Source organism: Haliaeetus albicilla, chromosome 27 (assembly GCF_947461875.1).
Source record: "Haliaeetus albicilla chromosome 27, bHalAlb1.1, whole genome shotgun sequence".
Taxonomy (NCBI): Eukaryota; Metazoa; Chordata; class Aves; order Accipitriformes; family Accipitridae; genus Haliaeetus; species Haliaeetus albicilla.
In genome coordinates this window covers 11,865,464-11,882,828 of record NC_091509.1, presented here as the reverse complement: position 1 = coordinate 11,882,828, position 17,365 = coordinate 11,865,464, and positions in this window count along the sequence as shown.

Sequence of the window (17,365 nt, the reverse complement as noted above, 5' to 3'; positions counted from 1 at the left end):
GGGACACTTTGATCTAAAAAATAAGGTGGTTTAGATCTCTGCTAATTAGCAGCTGTCCTTAAAGATTTTTACAATAAATTTGATGAGAATTTATATTATGAACTGTCATGCCTACTATATGCTTAGTATGAGAAGATCATAGAACATTTATTTGACATGATATGACATATCATCTAGACATCAGTGTGCTGTACAATTTGAAACAAAAAATTAGAGATATGAAAGTGAAAATTAAAAAATTACAATCTCTAACAATTGGCTAAGTCATCCATCTTGCTATGACCAGGGATGATATTTTCAATACACAACCATTTAAAAATAATATGAATGGAAAGCGCAACCAATTTCCATATAATTTTCTTAAAATACTTTTTTAGAAAACAAAATAGTTTTTTTCTGCCAGTAGCAAAACATTTTTGGAAGGGTCTGGTTGCAGGGACCCATGACCCTGCTGACACAAGGAAGGTCTTCTACTGTGCAATGGGCCCTTTAAGGGAACTACCTGCCCTCCAGCTGCACCCTATAGCCAGTACATAAGCCAGCAAGGTGGCCTAGGGCAGATGATGAAGGTCTGAGCTACTGCAGGAGATATTGTGGGATGATGGGTTGCTGCACTACAAAACTACTCAGCTGTGTGGAGGCAACTCTCAAGAGTAAGGTATTGCTGGGAGCATCCAGGTGAGGAGATCATGGGTGGTTGAAACCCTTTGGCTTTTGGAGCCTCTGAAATGCAGCGTACATCTAAGGATGGACTTGGTGACCCAGTGGCCTCTTGGTGGAGGAGACTGAAAGGTGGGTGGCTGGAGTGGTTGTGTCCTGTTTGCTTTAGAGCTTGGGCTATGCCTGGTGAAGTAGTCAGGCTTTGTGTTTCTGTAGTGCTTGATCTTCAAGTGCTGCTGGGCAATTTCTGTCTTTGTGGTGTTGGGAGGTAGCACGTGGCTAGCTCCCCTCTGTGGGAGGGAAGCTGAGGTCTGCCAGGTGTCTGGCATCAATCAGAAAACAGATCTGAAATGCAGGATTCTGGTTTTCCTGGCCTGTAGCTCTGACTAGAGAGTTGTGGTCCTCTCCTTTCATTTCAGTCTTTATGGGAAATACATCACAGCGTGTTACTTTACATATTAAAAATGTGCTTGAAATGCCTTGGACTAATTCTAGCAGTTGTCTGAAGTACTTGTTGTTTTAAGATGCTTGAAGTATGAATAATGAGGACAGAAGGAGTAGGTCAAGGGATCAGGCATTACATATCCAGAGGAAACAGGAAGGAATAGCATTTGGAAAACAAAACTATTTTCTTGAATGAACTCTTGACAGGGATGAGAACTAACTTTGCCAAACCCAGATGGTGCTGCAAGGAACAGTGAAGTTAATTCTTCCTATTGCTGAAGTGCAGTGTAACCTATTTGTCCTTTATCTGTCCTCTTTATGTGGTGATGAGATCAAAGCTGACATCTGGCTGCAGTTTTGCTGAAACTGGGCAAGTGATACTCTCTACTGAATTTATAAAGAGAAAATATTTTTGGAAAGAAAAAGCTACTGAGGCTGCCTCCCAAAAGTTTTCGTGTTCAGAAAGTGTCTTATGTACTGTGAAAACTGCTGCTTCTTATGATGCTGTATTATCCTAAAAGGTAACGGATTAAATATTAATGTGATAAAACATATTCATCATCTCAACATTGTTGGTATATTAAACTACTGGCCCATTTTCATGCCAGTCTGGTATTTACATCTGTGAAAAGAGATTATAAAATGCAATTGTACTTCAGTGTTACACAGTCCCTGTTATGCTCCAGTTGCAGAGGATAGAGGCTCCTCTAATTCCAGCTCATTCTCATTCTCCAGTGCAAGCTGTCATGACGCACACATTTAATTCTTGAGGGCTGCAGTTCAATGTCAGTATGTTGCTCTTGATAGATGGATAGTGCGCAGCCTAGCACAGCTGTGTTAAACACCTCTTAAAGATATGTAAAAGAAAAGGAAGAGAATCAAGTCCAGAGTGTACCAGAACAACTTTTAAAATCTGCTTTGCTTGTTAAAAATGATTCTTTGGTGCATCTCCAGGTGAAGTTAAAGGGCCTCTGGTGCAGAGCCAAGTGCTGTAAGAGCTGGGAGTACTGGTGGAGGCCGGCTTCTCAATGTGCTGTTCTATGGAGTGAAGCCCAAATTTGTCCTTTAAATTGCATTTAATCTCCATAGCTGCATTTCTAAATTCTATGTGTAAATACAAGGTGACGGGGCCTCCTAGAAAGTGTAGTAAACAGCATATTTCTAAATTTTAACTAACATAGTATTCAATACCACTTTGGGATGTGGCATGTCCTCTATATACACCTTATAAGCGTTTATAGATGTGAAATTAATGCTTTTCAGCTTTTGAACAGTACCTTTATTTCAATGGCATTCTTGTGACTGTAATGACTGTGGTTACTTGAAGCAAGGGTCTTGATGCCAGTCTGTCTCTAGCTAATAAGTAAGGACCTGGACCTTCATGGGTACTCGAGTGCTTGGTGGCTATGCATTTGCGCAGGGCTGAGTGTGGGCACATCTGAGCATCCAGCTGGTGAGCACTGTGCATTGCAAGGCAGCCTCCTTTAATTTTGCCTGAAGCTATAATATGGAAAGGGTGGTCTTTAAGCCCTTTCATGTCACTTAAGATGGCTGAGAAATGCTATATAGCTGCAATGACAAATTTAATGTTCAGACAACTTCAACATAAATTCCATTTATGTTAGAAAAACTGGTGCTGCATAGAAAGCTTCAGATGTGCTGCTCCAAGTATGCAAATAGCATCTTAAAAGATCATTTAAGAACAGCCTAAGTGGCTATTCCCCATCATACTGAAGTTATCTATAGGTCTGAAGGTGGTACTGAGCACTTAAAGTCCTCATAATGTAGGAGTAAGTTGCTTTATCTCACAGAAGGTAATTCCTGGAAGGCAGACTAGACTACTAAAAATGCCTTCCACTACTCTTCTGCTTTGTGAAAGGAGGCTGCAAAGATGGTGACTATACAATGTGAACCTGGTGACTCTCCTTTATCTTTACAAATAAATTAAGTTAGTGGGTGTGTGTAGATGACATGTACTTAGTGGGCCAAATTCCTTCTTGATATCTCCTAATGAGGCACATTCTTTTCTGTGCTTCGTGGGCAACAGTAGTAGGAGGAGAAGCAATGGTGTTTTATCTACCCCAGGCCTTCTTCATAGGGAGATTTAATGTACCTTATTAGATCAACAAAGAAATCCATATCCTATTCTTTACAAGATGTGTTCATTTGGAGTTTACATCACTTCCCAGGACAGAATATCCCGAGTCTGGGAAATTGGTGACCACAAGGTCATTTTCCTGTTGCTTCTCCCTCCTTCTTAGATCTGAATTCAGAACTTTAATCTCTACACACAACTGCTGTTCTCCCTGAAGGATTTCAAATATTCTGTGAAATAAGTTAAGTCTCAGAACAGCTCACTGAAGTTTGTCAGCTTCCTTGGAGTATCTGCAGATGATACCAGACAAAACTCTATTGCTAGACAGCCTCAAGCTGAATTTAACACTTAACCTAGGTCTGCAATTTGTGAAATATCCATATTCCAAGTGAGACTGGATCCCAAAGCCAGGCTCTGAATATCTCTGAGGTTTGGAAGAATTTGAAGCTGGAGCTGTATTTTGGCTTAAAGCTCTCCCTCTAATACTGATGTGTAATTATCCTGGGAGGAACGCAGAGTGGTCTAAGGAATTTAGAAAGGTCTTTGTTTCTCAGCGCTTAGACACATTGAAAGCCTTTTTGGCTCTCTTCCTTCTCTTTGCTTGGCTTTCATAAGATCTTATGATCCACTGCAAAGAGAAAGCATTCCTTCAGTTCTTTAAAAAAAGCTATTTGAAGAAATAAAAGCAAATAGCTTAAAAGTTTTGTTTGCTCAGTTTTCCACATAAAGAAAAATTCATCACATTTGGCTCAGTTGTGGTCAAGTAGAAGATGTTGGGAATTTTCTTCGTGTGTGTTGAGACCTTTGCAGTGGAGGATGGAGATCTGCTGTGGGTTGGAGGCTGGCATCAGGGTAAAGCTGACGGTTTCCACATTGGATGCCCTATATGGAGAGACTTCTATTTGGGTGTTAGTAGGCTTCTGGTAGCAGCATAAGAGGGGTATTCAGGGCTGCAGCGTCCTCGGACAAATGTAACAAAATATGAAATATTTATCTGTGTAAAACTGCTTTGTGAGGAAACTTGTGAAGGTCATATCTATTCTCCTCTACTTCTGCTGAGCTTAGGTCAGTGTGTCCTGAGCAGTCTCTGCAAGTATTTTGTGTACTGTCTGTTCATTGTCCATTAACTTGGAACCACAATGCTGCCTTATTAATTATGAATGGGCACGCTGCCTCTTAAAACCATGTCTGGGTCTGGTTCAAGCTTTTCCTTTCTGCATCAAGGTAACTCCATCACCGACTCAGGTGCTTCTCTTGGCTTTTACTTGTTTAAGTGAGATCAGAAATAAGCCCTCAAAACCCAGGGTCTGAGTATCACTTGAAAAACAGTTTGCTGCTATTTACTTGTATTCATGTTCATCCAAAACAACCCGGTAGCTTTCTGAGGCTTTAGGATGTGCCTTGCCATCAAGATTTAAATTACATAGCTATTTCAAATAGCTGCTTTGCATTGTTCAGTAGTAAGGAAATATTGCAGAAGAAACTCTCACTGTTTCTTACAGCTGGTTTACTGCATAGAGCAAAATTTTCCATCAGGCACATAGGATACACATGATCATTTAAGAACAAAGGGTAAATAAAAATAATAACCAAAAATAAACTGAGAACATGCCACCTTGTTATTTGTCCTTTAATGTTTTCAAAGAATTTGCATTTCAAAACACACTAATCTGTCCACTTTGATTTATTTTTATTGAAATACAAATCAAACTCAAAGCCCAAGGGAAGGGGGATTTTTTTTTAGCCTGTGGCAGAGAAACAATTTTAATTTCCTTTAAATGTATTCTGCACTCCTTTGTTCTTGCTCAGTCAAAACATATATGGATTTCAATGAGTTTTGTTCAACCAAGGAGTAACCAAGGACTGCAAAAGAAGCTTTTTGACTGTGTGTGTAGCTCTGTAAATCCCCTCAAGTGTTGAGGCAAGGTCAAGGAACTGCCCTACTTCCATGATTACATGGAAAACTACATGTTTGTGGAAAATAAGGAAGCCTGAGGGGAGAAGTTCTTTGATAATTACATGACAAGCAGAGGATGCTAGTGAATGACTGGTCCCTTTTCTCCAGGGAAATGCTGAAGGACTTCAAGCAGTTGACTCCAGGCTATTTTCAGCATCTGCATTGGGTACAAAAGCAGCCAGTGTCAAGTGCCCAAGCTCCTTATAGTTGAAGAGTGACTGTACTTAGATGCTTAGCATCAAACCACAAACTCCCCCACAATCATAGCAAAAGGAGCTGTCAGAAATAGGTGCAATTTGGACATTGCTTTAATTTTAAAAAACTATCACTTTCCAAGGGGGGAAAAACACTTTATGAATTCCTGATCAGTTCAGTTGACCCAGCTGGATTTTGGATAAGACCCTAGGAGCCCAAGGGCTGACCACCAAACTGGAAAACTGCCTTTTTCCCCCAGTGAAAAGAAGGCACTGAGAGGCTGCTGCTCTAGTTGGGAAGATCAGAGCATACACTTTACTTGCTGTGGTTTAGGAGGAAACTCGCCCTTGCCATTACATCTCTCAGGGACTTGCTAATGTTCAGTGCCTTCCAAGGGGCTGCTTCTCTGGTAAAAAGGATGAGTCTTGCAGTGAAAGGCTCCTGAGGTCCTTCAAGTAAATATTGTTTGAGTGCGGCCAGATCCTAGCTCTGGGCAGGACTGCACTGTGATGAAATGGAAAACAGCAGAAGATTCCCATGTATTTGAGGCAAAAAACTACAATGCCTTTTAAATATCCTTTTCCCCTCAGTGCTTCTTTTTTGTGAGTCAAAAGCTTACCTTAAATCACATTTGACTTAATAGGCAGATAGCATAATGGTGCTCATGGCCACTGCCTGTATTTCTTATTCCTGTGGATTTCTTCCACCAATAGGTTAGAACCAGAAGACTGAATATATCAAAACCAATTTATTCACCTCTGCTAGGAGAGGTATTTCCCTAAATTGCTAATCCCCTCCCCCATCTTTTCTTACCTCTCTTCACCTGACTACATAATATGTGAGCTGAGAGAAAAAACATCTTTTCCCACCACCATATTCTCTGCATGTGAAGAACATTGAACACTTCTCAGATCAATTAGTATTTTTAGCACAAAGGAGAGTGATAGTTCTGTCCTCTTCAGCTATGGATGGAATGGGAATTAGGTAATTGCCTAATTAGGATGGGAATTTAGGAAATTAGCCTAAAGACTTTATTTTTACCTGTTGAAGTCTGGTATTTCTTGTTACCATCCTTAATTCTTTTCTAATGCCTTGTCCCATGACAAAACACCTGTTACCTGCAAAAAGATTTACAGAGCACTAGAGTACTGTCTTTAGATATGTTAAATGTTGCCTGTAGGGATGTTAATTCCTACATGCACAAATTGGTGTTTACTGTGTCTCCCTTCAAATTGCTTCCAAAGAGGGGAAAATGCAAGTACATGACAGGCTATGCACTGGTGTGAAACTATTTGTACTTATGAGTGTGCAAATGTACGTTGCAGTGTGTTGCATGTGTGGAAGGACTTGTGCTTTATGTATGTGCATCTGGAAGCATGTGTTGTGCCTGTTTACTCAGTGGGGAGTATACAAGCAGGAATGTGCAGAGATGATTAGCAGCCAGAGCACATGATCTCTGAGGAAGAGGAATGACAGAAAATCTGAGTGGAAATTTACAGCTGCAGCTGGAGACACTTGAACTGTAACAGAGTAACCTCAATAACTCTGCTTTCTGGAAGATGCTGCAAAGGACTAACCCATTTCTTCTTTCTAATGAATAATGGAAAAGGCACTCCAATGTTACTAATTAGGAAAGATTTTATTCTAGAAGACTTTAATAAGGAATATTAATAAGCATCAACTCGAACAGCATTTCAGGAGCATGGAGATATGCAGAGAAGCTTAAAGCGCAGGGCTCTGGCAAAAGCTGCCAATGAAGAAGGTGGAAAAACTGTCCAAAGTACTGCATGGAAAAGAAGCTTCTCTTGCCCAAGTCCCAATTAAGCTCTAGTGAGAGGTACTGAGATCCTCTTCAGAAGATCTAATCGAATAAAGGCAGAAGGGACTTTTGCATCTGATTTCCCAAGAAGGAGTGGGCATCCCAACACACTCAGTGTTTATGCAATTTTACTTGCATGGTGCCTTCCAGGACTGGTGCATGGGCTGAACATTTAGTAAGACTAGTATCTCAGGACACTAAAAGGACACCAAACAGCTCTTTTCAGACAAGATGCAACAAGATACCAAAAAGCCAGTAGTAAGAAATAGGACCTGTTGACCCAGCTGACTCATACACAGAGGTGATGTGCTGCATTTGCAGCATTAGTGGTTGGCTCTCTGCCACTTGCATTAAGAGCAGTATTGGTCACTGTGCACATACTGTTCTTTTTCCACTGCTCCTTAGTGCAAAGTAAGCATAATGTAATCCAGGTCATGTTAGGCGTTATCTTCTAGAAATAGTTGTGTTGATCTCTTGCAGTTTATCTGAGGCACCTATTAAAAAACAATGGTTGTTCAAAGTAGGGATTTAAGATAAAATATGGTCTATTGAAATGGTCCTGCAGGCAGCCCAACTGTCCTAATGACTTTGTCCCCTGAGTGACTCACCTGGAAAGTGTGGTGAGAACAGGCCTTTCCTGAAATTGTAATTACCCTTGAATGTCTTTCAGTGGGCCTGGGTCTAGCCCAGGTTTTAGCTCTGAAGATGATGTATGCATTTGCGTAGGCTTGCTGGTGTCATGTAACTCCAGACATGTGAGGAGCTGGATGTGTCAAAACATGGCAACTAGGTCACAGCACTGAAACGGATGGGCCTCTTGGTTATTAGGTTATTAGCTTGGTTATTAAAACAGGCTTTTCTACTTTCCATGAGTCATTCTAGGACCCATTTGAAAGGACTCTGCAGAAGTAAACTAGGTCTGACTTAGACACTGTGCAATTTGGGGGCCAGTCACTTTTAATTGCACCCATAATCATCAGTGGGCAGACCACTCATCTTGGTCTCAAGTAAATTAAATTGACTGGAGGTGCTCACTGTTATTGGTAAACTAAGTAAGGAAGAGATGCTTTGACTCAATGTCACAATATAGTAGCAGTGACTGTTTGCAGCTAGCTCAGTGCTCTTGGAAGTAGGCTAGAATGTATTCAGAAACCAGCATGTCTTTGAAATAGTGTCATCTGCTGCATATTGCAAACACGACATGTTGCAAGGCTAGAGCAAGCCAGGGGTATGCCAGATTCACCACTCCTCCTCTCTCAGACATGGGCACAACAGTACCTCATTTGGAATACATTAAATGTAATGTATCACAGCAGTTTGGAGTCATAATGTAAACACTGCTGAAGATTAAATCTGCCCTCTACTAGATACTTATATACTCTATTTCTCATAGGCCTTGTATCTGCACTTACACCTTAAATGACTGAGGTGCAAAGAGAAGACAGAGCTCCTCTGTTTAAAGATAAACTTTGACAAAATAGACAATTTTGCCTTCTGATTTTGAGTTAATCAGTAGCTGAGAGCTGTGCTCTACTGCTTTGTAACGGAGTGCCCATCATCTACCCTCAGCCTGTGAATTCCTCCATGGGGTGGAGTGTCCCACCTTTTGCTGTAACTTCAGTTGGTAGCAGTACATCCAGCACTTAAAATGTTGCCGTGAAAGCCATGCTAAAATTTGAGGAAAAAACAAGTTCTAGATCTGGAGAGCAAGCAACTCTATTTACTAATTATGCCCACTGAGGCTTCAGATGACAAAGCTCTTTGCAAGAGTTAATGTGGTTCCAGAGAGGTCAGCTTGCACTGACTGATGCTCCAATACCATTTGGAGGTAGTATATTTGGAAGAGATGACAATAGGATAAATTTGTCCTGTACTAAGTAGCTGGCTTCCATGTGGTTGGGACTCTAGTTAAGTTCCCTAGTACATTTGGCCCTTCTAGGATATATGCAGCAAGGTGATTGCTTACATGTGCACCATCAGGCCTTAGGGAATTTGCAATGAAGTTGTTTGAGCTTCCTCTTTCAGTCAGCTCTGTGGTTGCCACTGCACAGTTGTATTGCACTGACTGCTCTGACTGAAGCAGACACTTTTTTTAATGAGAGATGAAGTAGCCAGTTCAACTTCCCTGAAGTGTGTGGGAAGGTGACCTATAACTGTACTGTAAGGGAATTGCCTTTGCCTTAGGAAATCATATGTTTTCATAAAGAAGCACTAACAGGAGTGTACCTGCTGGTGCACATCATAGGTCAGACTAAAAATACTAAGCTATGTACTGGAAGATCCTTTTGGAGGGAGCTTTTAATTTGCAGAGGTGGATTCATCTAGTATGACAGCTCATTAGATCTAATATTGGGGTTCCTTATAGCTGTCACTGGAGAAGACTCTCCTGTGGAACAGTTCAGCTTAATCAAACACAGACCTCCAAAGTGGGCCAGATGTGTCTGCCCTCCCCAGTCAACTTCGTAGATGTCTAAAATTAGACAAATGAGTCCCTATACTATGTGTATCGATACTGCCTCACAGTTGCTGCTGTTAATAACTTGGCAGCAAGGTGCCCTTGATCCTACTTATTCTGCATTTATAAATAAATATTTGGTGTGTCAGTGACTCAGACCCATTGACTGAGGTAGTTATCTGAAGTTTGAATAGATTTCTTATCCCTGGCCAGTAAATGTTTTTCTAAGAATTGCCAGTTGTCCACTGCTTAGGAAGATCATCAAAATGTCAGACTTAGTTTGAGTCCTGGCCAGTTACATCCAGTCCCATATTCTGCATAAGACCCAGGGGGATGCAGTCATGAAAATCTCTGGAAACTCATTTAGATTTAAAAGATATCCCACCTGATAAACGGTTGTGAATAACCACTTACTGTAAACTGAACCAAAAAATGTCTATATAAAGAAATGGGGGGAGGAAAGTTTGTGGTCATTGTGTGAGTTTCCTTTTTGCTGCAAACCTTAATCTTATTGAATAGCTGCCTATCACTGAGCTATCACGTTTAATGATGAAGAAAGGAATAGAAATGTGCTTTTGGCTGGGCTCCTTATCTAAAGGCTGTGATCTTTGTCAAGAAGATTGACAAAGCTTGTATTCATGGGATTTATTTATGCACGCTGATATGTACAGTCTGGGGACAGGCTTCTCCTAATGCTACTTTCTTGGAGACAGATGTCAGTGCTGTTCAGAGAAAGGCGTTGTTGCGGACTGCAATACTCTGACACGCTGTCCATCTTGTCATCTTGAATATTGCTTTCCTGAATTAGCTCTGTACAAGGTGCAGCCGGGGAGCTATGCGATTTATGTCGATAGAGGGGCTGTACTGTGGTCTCTCAAAGTGAAGAGGTGACCACTTCCAAGCAGAAGTTGTTGTTGTTGCCACTGACCTAATATTGTTCTAAAACCTGGTGCCATTTCAAGTTGGCCATCACAGCCCAGGAGTCAAAGGCTAGAAGGAGTTAACATCAGCCTGACACCTTGTTTCAGGATCACTAGATTTAAAAAATAGCAGAAGACGAGGAAACTACAGGTTGCATAAATAAACCAAACAAAGGTAAGTCAGTCGCCCTGGAAGACTCCCTCCCACTGAGCAGAGAGTAATATGTTTGAAATGGTTAGACTTCAAACTACCTCTGGTAAGTTATTTCCCATCTTACTGTCACCAGAGGAGCATCACGGAATGACAGCACGGTCTGCCTCTCAAAATCCTTGTGAATGGCAGCTGTCCACAGTTACTTCCAAAACTGTTTAGTCCCATCCGGAACTTAATGTGGCTGTCTATAGGCAGGCCTGGCTGGGGCTGGTTAGCTGCTAAACAAATGGGCAATCTCCAGGCTACGGGGATGGGGCATAAAGACCCTGACTAAAGAAAAGTCATAAGCTGTGAGAAGAGATGCTTTGGGCCTAAAGCAAAAGGGATTTTCTGGTTAACTTACTATCAAGTGACTTCCACATTAAAGAGTTCAACCTTTGCTCAGTGCCACCTAAATACATCTGTATCCACCCTAATATGCATGAATAAACATGAGTTGTAGAAAGGCCTCTCCCGGACGCACGACAACAGTTTAATGTCTTCTTTTTGCTATTAATGTAAACATGAGACTAAACGCTCATCTCTCCTTTGATTTCCCTCTCCCCCAAGGTTTATAATGTATCTGTTAGCAATAGCTGTAAAGATAATGAAACCCACCAGCGGAAGCTCCAAACCAAATCACCCACACTAAGCTACCCTGCGATATTTCAAGGCCCTTGAATACTCCCCTGCTAAATATGTGTGGAGACTTCTCACAACAGCTGCCATCAGGAGTAAGTTATTGCTAATGGAGACAGAATTCATTACTTCAAGCCCATAATGATTCAACTACTGGCCAATGCCACTGCTGTGCACAAAGCTACTTGCTTTCAGCCTGGCCATTAGGAGTGACTTGGCTCCATGTTGGCAAGGTGCGGTGGTTTCTGGAACAGCCACCATGACACACCACTCAAAGTATAAATTCATTGACCTAAATTGGTTAGATACCAAATTGAGTAGCTTCGGAAAAGGAGCAGGAAGGCAGATAAGGGTTTTATTATGGCCCTGTGGAAGCAAATTGAATTCAATCTCAGCAGGTACCACTAGATGTAATGGTCTGGGTTGTTTTGTTTATTTTGCTGGAGGGAAGTGCTTTACCCTCACTGGTCATTAATCAGGTTTAAAGAGCCCATTTTATTAGTTACTCTGCTACACAGATTTTCCCCTCTTGCAGGATATTTTAAATAATATGAATCAACATTCAACCTGAAAACATTAAAACAGTTGGCAGGGAAATTTCAAGTAAGTGCATGAAAAGATATAAAAAGTAGGATCAATTTAACTGGAAAATGCATTACCCATGTAAGTCCTAAATAACTGCTCAGTGTGGAAAGGCTGATAAAAACAAACAAATCAATAGAATTAATTAACTGGGAAGCAGTGTGGTCTAGCAGAAAGACCACAAGGATGGGAATGAATCCCCTTGTTATTTCAGCCTGTACTCCAGGACTGAATAACTAGGTATTTAGGCTTCAGTTTCTTTTTAAAGCTGTCTGAAGGATTTAGGTGTTCACATCAATAGGACTTAGATCCTTAGATGCCTTCCCTTGGTCTGCACCACAGATAAGAGTATCACTTAATCATTGTGCTTCCAAAGTGTGCTCAAGGCAGGTAGTGAAAAATCAAAGACATCAAGGGCTGAGGATTTGAACTGTGTTCTGGTGAAGGCAATGGCAAGCCCCCACCTCCCCATTAAACAGGAGCAGGATGTAGTTCCATCTTCAGCTCTGCAAAATTAATGATCTTCAAAATTACTGTTTCTTGGTTCACAGTTTTCACCAAGAAATGCTGGTATCCTGCAGGATTTAGTGCACGTACCACTTGTAAAAGCCCTTTTTAGATGGAGTCTTCTCTGCATTTCATCTCCCTGAAAGTGCCCAGTTTCTATGAGGTTGGCAAGGCAGTATTGAATTAATCAAAATCCCTCCCTACCAAAGCCTGTCCAGCATCAACACAACAACCTGTTGCATCCCAGCCATGAGACCACTTTCGTTAAGCGTGCACAGATATCCAGGGGAAGTGGCATCACAGCTGAGCTAAAAGCTGCAAGAGACTTGCTTATTATATTGACTTATTGCTGGGTTTTTTTGTGAGTTTGACTGACTTTTCATCTGGATTTTAAAGCCTTTGCAGCTTTAGGCATAAGCTTGCAGGGAGTGTAAAAGCATGACCTGTAGTAGTGGTACACTTGAGAACCAGACTAGTGAAAGATCTCATCTGCTAAGCACTGCCCTATGTATCTACTCTTCTTTCAATCCAATCTTTTAAAGCAGTCCTGTTTCCTTACCACCAATAAATCCATTTCCAAAGTGCTACATTCTTCATGCTGTGTTTATTCAGCTTGGCTGAAAATGCAATTTCCCCAGAGCTGGGATCACAGCTTAAGGTCTAACTCTGCTGGGCAAATCTACAGTGCTATAATGTCTTCTGATGCATCTCAAAGTGCATATATGGAGCCAAGGTCTGGCAGAGGCTGTAAGTGACCGAGCCTATAAAGCAGCAGCCAATTTGCAAGCCTGGCAGCTACACTCCTACACTAATCACCCCAAGATACCCCATCTACAGTATAATTTCTGTGTATTTGTGACAGTCCTTTGACATCCTGGATGTTTTTTACTCATTAGCCCTTGCACTTTGATAAAATAATCCATAATCATCTCTGCAAGTCCTCTAGCTTGACCCCAACTGGCTGATTTATTTCTGCAAAGAAGCTTCGCATTTCATCTCTGCCTTGTCCTGCCGTTTTGCCAGAAAATAAGCACAGACCTCTTCCCCTGCAAGACAGCAGGACAAATCTAGAGCAGTCCTGGATGGACAATGCTGATACCAGTGCTCTTCTGGGACTCTGCAGTCAATGCAATCATTTTGACAGATTTCTTTCCTGAGCCATTTCAGATCTAAATAGGCAGCCCTATGCCAGCCTGGTCACAGTGCTATCATCTTGGGTCATGCACAGTACTATGTTTCTGCATATCTACTCTGAGGTATTTTTTTCTCTTATTGATGACTCTTTTTATACCATATTTCAAATGTCAGAAGCTTTCAATGACTGCTTGCAAACCTATGCTTTCACAAAAATCAACACTTGAGTGCAGGGAATGTGGCTGTGAAATGTCTGTCATGTTCCCAGGTACTGTTGGTGACCTTAAGCCCCAGCTTGAACTTGACCCAAGCCATGCAGCGCTGCCCTAATCAGTTTGCAGTAGCAACATCCCTGAGGACAGCATGTTTTTTGTGCTGGAGTTTATGCTAAACTAAAAAGTGGCTCTGATACAAAACTAACACTGATCATCCTGCCTAATGAGGGCTCCCTGCTTTGTGTGGGAACCTTGTAAGGTGAAAGAAAGGTGAAGGCCAGGATGTGGTGGGGTAGAGCTAGGGGAAGATTAAACCACTGATAACGTCTAAATACAAGACAGTTTGGGGGAACTAATTGGAACTGAAGTAAACTGAACAAGTCACATGTGACAAGCTGTGGGTCCAGTCACTCAGTGCTGGGTACAGTAAGGCCAGGCAGCAAAATTCTTGAGCTTTACCAGTAACAGGAGCCCATGGAACTGAAAGCCCAGAGCTAAGAATCTGCTGCAGTAAGAGGAGTTATGTATCTATAGGCAGTACTCAAAAATTTACGGGCAAAACTAGCCCAGCCATCAGGTACAGACAATGGGGCAGAGACCAATGACTTAATCGTTTGGGCTTGATAAATGCTCAGTAAATGTCTTGCATTGGAGTGAGTAACTAGAATTAGCCGCTCCAGGCTTGCGAAGAGAAGAGGTGGAGAACTCTTTCTTTGAAGCACAGTGGGTGGGATGTGACCTGTGAAAACAATGTTCATGTCACATGAGGCTGAGTGATCTCACATGACATGTTTGGCTGTATCATAGAGCAAGTCAGAATTTTCTGGATTTTTAGAAGCTGACTTTGATTGAGATCTTGCTGAGATAAGTCATCTTGCTGTAACCTAAGTCATCTGATGCATTACAGCTTCTTGGCACTGCGGGAGTGTAAGAAACTGGCCGTAAATGCCACAGTCTGACTTATGGCTGTTCAAGGTGACTAGAAACATGGGCCATAGTGTACCTTGAGCCAATTCTTCGACCTGTCTAAAATGCTAGCAAGCTTATGACTTCTGTTTGTAGTTGTGCCTTAAACTGTTGGCTTTCTACATGGGATGACAGATTGTCTTACAGGTGGTCATACATTTGCATTTTTGAGCCCTTAGACTGTGAAATGCACCATCTCAAAAAACAGATGTCACAAATTTAGATTCTGCTTTCTGGCAGTGTAGACTCATCTTTGTACACTGATTAATCTCACAAATGCAGTTTACACTGGTTTGAGCTTAGGCATATCAGATAATCTATAGTCTCATGGCCTAACAGCTCCCCTAACTCATCCAAAACTCCAGCAGTGGAGTCTTGTTATCATAGATCTGGATACCAAATACAGTACAACCCATTGTTTTGCTCCATCATAAATTTTGCCTAATCTCTGTTGCTAGCCAGTAATTCAGACACCTATTTGTGAATTTTTGCATACATAAATGAGTGCTGATTAGTGTGATCAAGGCTGCAGGAAGGTGGGTGGTATGAATGGGTTGCTTTTTTCAAAGCTCTGTAAAATGTTCCTTCCTCTGACAGTCATTAAACCTAAATCAGGAGACTACTACTAGTGTTCAGAAAGCCTAAGCAAGGCTAAATACTGCTGTGGTAAGACCTGTTCTGGCTAACTACATCCATGACTGTTGCTTCTTTCAAAGCAGGTGATTGATAGCTTTTAGGGGTGTACGCTGTGCAAAAGTAAAGGAAACATACTGTCCCTCCAAACTGAGCTTGTTTTGGCACTGAAAGATCTCATTTGGGTCTTGAAATAGAAAATTTCTGAAAAGGAGCATCTGTGGTGTAAAGCAAAAGGGCTCAAGTGCATTTTCAAGTCTAAACAAAGCAATGGCTGCACAGACATGCAGAGGATGCCTGTGCCATCCTTTGGGGAACACCCTGGGACTGGTCATCCAGACAATGGCTCTCCTAGTGTCCCTGCCTGCAGACACCAGTGTTCCCCAGGTTATATGGGGACACCACATACCTGGCAACCCAGTAGTGGTATTTTATCATTAAGCAGCTTGGTGGGATGTCAAGTTAGCTGGAACAAGACGTCCTCAGCCACCCTGCAAAGTGCCTGTCCCTGGGCAGATAGCTTATGGAGTGCACCAAATTCATGGCAATTCAGACTTGTACATCTTCACTTAAAGATTGTAAGGGATGTAACACTCTGGTTTGGTTATGAATAGACATTGAGTGTCATAGTAAGGAAAAGAAGCTGGGAGTTGTTACCACAGCTAGCACCTTATCAAAGGGTTGCTTGACAGAGAAGTTTACATAACCTAAGGAGTTTAACCTGTTTTTTATTAACATTCCTCTGAAGTCATATAGGCTGGTGTTGAACACACAAAAATGGGAAAATGTATGTGCTCTTGGCTTTTCCTAAGTGCTTGCTTATACTCCGGGCCTTACTGATAGTCATAATCTCTCCAGCCCATATATTTGTCCACTTCTCTGTTCCTGATAAGCCCTGTGCTCCCACACCAGGCTGCCCAGTGTGCCAAAGCTGCTCCTTGAATGCCAGGGGAAGGTGACACCTGCCAGCTTGCAATTAAAGAGCATGATTAGTGAATTAGGGGATGTCACCAGGCGAAGGCTGATTTGTGGATTCACAGTGTCTGTGCCCTTTACAGTGAACAGATGAGCAAGGGCTGCTCAAGGTTTGGGTTGCCTAAAGGTGAAGAGACACCTGCAGAGATTCAGGCAGATGCTCAGTTGTTTCTTTTTTGCCAGCTGGTGGATCAAGAAGGCCTGTTAAGTGGGAGCTTCATACCTTGCACATGGGGTTAATCCTATTTGGAGGGGATAAGAGAGGGAGGTAGAATCTTTTCATTGGAAGTAGCAGACCAAAGTGAGCCTGGCAATGGGAGCAGCCTTCAAAGGCTGTCAGAACTGCAAAGCTGCACGTTGCATGGTCTACTGGACTCTCCACTTTCCTAGTCTCTGTGCAGCATTTTGAAGCAAGGCAAAAGGGTCGCAGGAGCTATAATGAGCTCTGCACTTATTGACAGCCAAACCCTCTAGTTCCCTTTTCCTTTCTGCCACGGTGACACTTTGCATGTCCACTTGCCCTGCCCCAGTCCATACATGAGTCCAAGGGCAGACAAATGCATTTGATAAAAACTTCAATCATTTTCTCTGAGCTAAAGATCAAAGGTAAATTTGCTTGGAGCATTGAATTGTGAATCTCAAAAAAGAACTATATTAGCATCAACAATGGGATTAATTAGTTTCTACTTGAAGCCTTTCAAACACAAATATACAGCCAGTTCACTGTAATTTCAACTTTCCTCACTCCTTCCCAATGCCTTACCAATCCTGCACTCCCTCTGAAAAAGGTATGCTATTTTCACATCAACTTGAGCTCTATTTTGAGAGAGGGGAAGGAATAGGTAAGCAGGCTAAGCAACCAGGCTGTGTAAAGCACAGATAACAGAAAAAGCTTTCAACAGTCTCCTTTCAAGCTTTTGTGGAAACCAGAGATAACAGCTGAGCAAACTCTTAGTAGGAAATTTGTAGCATGCAA